This window comes from Coenobita brevimanus, chromosome 33 (genome assembly GCF_032717465.1).
Source record: "Coenobita brevimanus isolate Jiangsu-jjx chromosome 33, ASM3271746v2, whole genome shotgun sequence".
Taxonomy (NCBI): Eukaryota; Metazoa; Arthropoda; class Malacostraca; order Decapoda; family Coenobitidae; genus Coenobita; species Coenobita brevimanus.
The window spans coordinates 31204506-31208192 of record NC_136986.1 but is presented as its reverse complement, the minus strand read 5'-3'; positions in this window follow the sequence as shown (position 1 = coordinate 31208192).

Genomic DNA, 3687 nt, shown 5'->3' with positions numbered 1-3687 from the left:
TAACGAAGCCTTCATTCACACTACCCACGTCAGGTTTTCAAGCTGATTAATTTACGCATTGTTTTCACCACGGACAAAGTCGATATGCGCTGGAGCTCAGGTGAAATACAGTACATCCCCCTAGTATGCGCCTATATGGGCGGCAGAGGACGTCGCATACTAGGAATTCGTGTACTGTGAATACATAAACTTATGGGAAAAATTACATATGGGCAGCACCCCCCTTCATGGGCAACCCTTGAGACGCCTTTCAGACCTTAGTATTGTACTATACAGGGAAACTATCTAAGACATATTACATAAGATAATGTAAACCAACAAGATTATGGCTTTACCAGGTAAATCAACAAGGATATGGCTTAACTAAACCAACAAGAATATGGCTGCTCACCTTTACCCAAGAGGACAACAGGTGTGATGGAGGTAAGAAGAGGATCCGAGGCAGGATGAGGCACCTAGCGTACATTTCCTGCATTACCCACCACACCACCCGACACACCACCTTCCTCACCACTTTCGTCACCAGCACTTTCGACATTTACACTACCTAATGCACTCACTTCGTTCATAAACCCTTCAAAGTCTATTTCTGACACCTCAGACATCGATTCAACCTCTTGATCCTCCTCAGGATATGGCTCTTCTGATGTTGAAGGGAGTGATTCCTCACTTTGTTCAAGCCGAAGGAAACGGGTGGTGAGTGTTTGTTTCCGTCTGTTTACTTCCTGGTTGTGCTTGTCAGTGTAGTAGTGGAAGGTTCTGTCCAGTGAAGACATCACCTTCTCCACTCACAACTGAAAGCATTTGATGTCCTTGAATTCTTCCTTGAATTTATCAAGGGCACACAGTACCCTGCTGATCTCCATCATGGTCAAATCTTCACTCTCCATCAATGATGTTGCTGCCTTTTCTGCTGCTATCTCCTGCTCAAGGTGGGCGGAGCGTTGGCAACCGTTATCACTTCTTGGGGGGGGGGGCCAATGTCGCGTACTCGGGGTAACCCCAGATTTGGGCCACACTTCACTGCCTGTCTCGCTTTCAAGGAGTTCAGTTCGCGTACTAATAAAAAATACACTAAAATTAAAAAAAAAAAAAAAGGTCCTCGTGTACAAGGGGGATCGCGTACTCGGAACTCGTATACTGTGCGGATGTACTGTACTGCAAACGGTTCACATCTCGACCATAACAGGGGACCCAGTGGTGAATGGAGGTACTAGCTCGCAACTGGACTACCTTGAATTCGATTCTCATGCCGGTCAGACTGTTGGATATAACGTGTGTTTCTTTTGTCCTTGCTCAAACAATAGCCGAGTTGGAGACATACACAAAGAATCTTATGGAAAAAGAGGAGTTCAAAAATGTATGGATAAAAAGATGCCTAACACAAGAGTAACTAGAATTACTGAAAGAGGAAAGGGAGGAAGCAAAAACAAAAAATGAGGGAAGATCAGAAGAGGAGAAGAAGAAATTTTTTTACAAAGTAATAGGATTGCAGGTACGAAAGTGGTACACAAACAGGATGGAATAAAAAGGAGGAAGATAGTAAAACCATGTCAGGACAAGTATATAAACAAGTTGATAAAGTTGATGTACTTCAAATGTGGATGGAATGGTATCTAAATTACTAGAGATGAATGATTATGTCAGAGAAAATGAACCACAAACAATATGCCTAACTGAAACAAAATTAACACCAATGATATCAAATGACATACTAAACTTAGAGGAAGACAATATATGGAAAAGAGACAAATTTTAAAAAAGGGGGAGGAATTATAATATTAACTAAGAAAAATCTAAAAGTCAATGAAATAAAACTAGATATACCATCACAAGTAGAACTGATTGCAGTAGAGATCAACACATATGAAGGGAAAGTAATTGTAGCCAATTTTTACATGCCACTCAGATCAAACACATGGGAAAGAGACGAATATGAGGACCTGGCAGAGAGTACAATTAAGAGTTTAAGATCATTACTACATAAAATGGAAGAGAAATCGGAAAGAATTATACTAATTGGAGATTTTAATACAAATATAAATTGGAATACTCTAGATATAATTAGCCAAGAAAGCTGTTGGGACCAAAAGCTACTGGATCTCGTGCAAGAGTTTTTCCTAACGCAACATGTGAGAGAAACCACCAGAAAAAGAGGACTCGATGTACCTTCAGTGCTAGATCTAATATTTACTAGGCAAGAAAATGATATTGACAGTTTAATATATCACCCTCCACTCGGCAAAAGCGATCATGCAGTACTAAATTACAACTTCAGGATAGCATATGACATAGTTAACAGCAATGAAAGTTACAAAAAGAGCCTAAACTATAAAAAGGGAAATTATCAAGACCTAAAGAAGTATTTCTTAGAAGTTGATTGGGAAAATCAGCTTAGCGGACAAGATTTAAATGCTGTATATAAAAAATTCTGTAAATTTTATGAAATAGGAGTCCAGAAGTACATCCCACAGCTCAAAGATTTAGATAAGAAAATACAGAAATGGTTCAATACAGAATGTAAAAAATCAAAAGAAAGAAGAGATTTGTTGTGGAATAGATACAGAAGACACAATAGTGAAAGGGCGTATAATAATTACAAACAGGCAAGAAACGATTGTACAAGAATAAGGAGGGAAGCCCAAAAACAGTTTGAGGAGGACATAATAAATAAAGGTAGTGATCAACCAAAGCTGTTTTACAGCTATATCAGAAGCAAAACCAAAGTAAAAGATATAATACAATCCAATACAGACGAGGGAATCACTTATACACAAGAGAAAGATATTTGTGAAGTACTAAATAAGAATTTCCAATTAGTTTTTAAAGAAAAAAAAAAATTTGGAAAGGGACTATGTGGAACATGCATGTCCACACATACTACCAGATATACAAATAGCAGAAAAAGTAATACAGGAGGAATTAAGTAAATTATGCAGAGGAAAAGCAAGTGGTCCTGATGAAATTTCATGTTAGGTACTACGAGAATGTGCAAAGGAGTTAAGTAAACCATCATTTTTATTTTTCAAGAAATCCTTGAGTCAAGGTAAACCTGATATTTGGAAAAAAGCAAATATTGTCCCCTTATTCAAGAAAGGAAATAGACAAAATCCACTCAAATACCGACCAGTATCACTGACCAGTGTTGTAAGCAAGATATTAGAAAAGCTTATAAGAAAAGCTTGGGTAAATCATCTAGAAGAACACAGTATGATAACAGAAAGACAGTTTGGTTTCAGAAAAGGAAAGTCATGTGTAACTAATTTGTTGAGCTACTATGACAGAGTAACAAACACAATACAGGAAAGAGAAGGATGGATGGACAGTATCTATTTAGATTTCAAGAAAGCTTTTGACACAGTACCACACCAACGACTTTTATGGAAACTGTACCATCAAGGAGGAATTCGAGGCAAACTGTTTTGTTGGATGCAAGATTTACTCATAAAAAGAGAAATGAGAACAGTACTAAGAGGAAACTACTCATCATGGAAAGAAGATACTAGTGGAGTACCACAGGGTTCAGTGCTGGCACCAATCATGTTTTTAGTGTATATAAATGATACAAACAGTAACACTGGAAATGAGAGCTATCTGAATATGTTTGCAGATGATGCAAAAATACAAAGGAGAATTACTAACACAGACTCTTGTAAAGAGCTACAAGAAGAATTAAATAAACTTCAT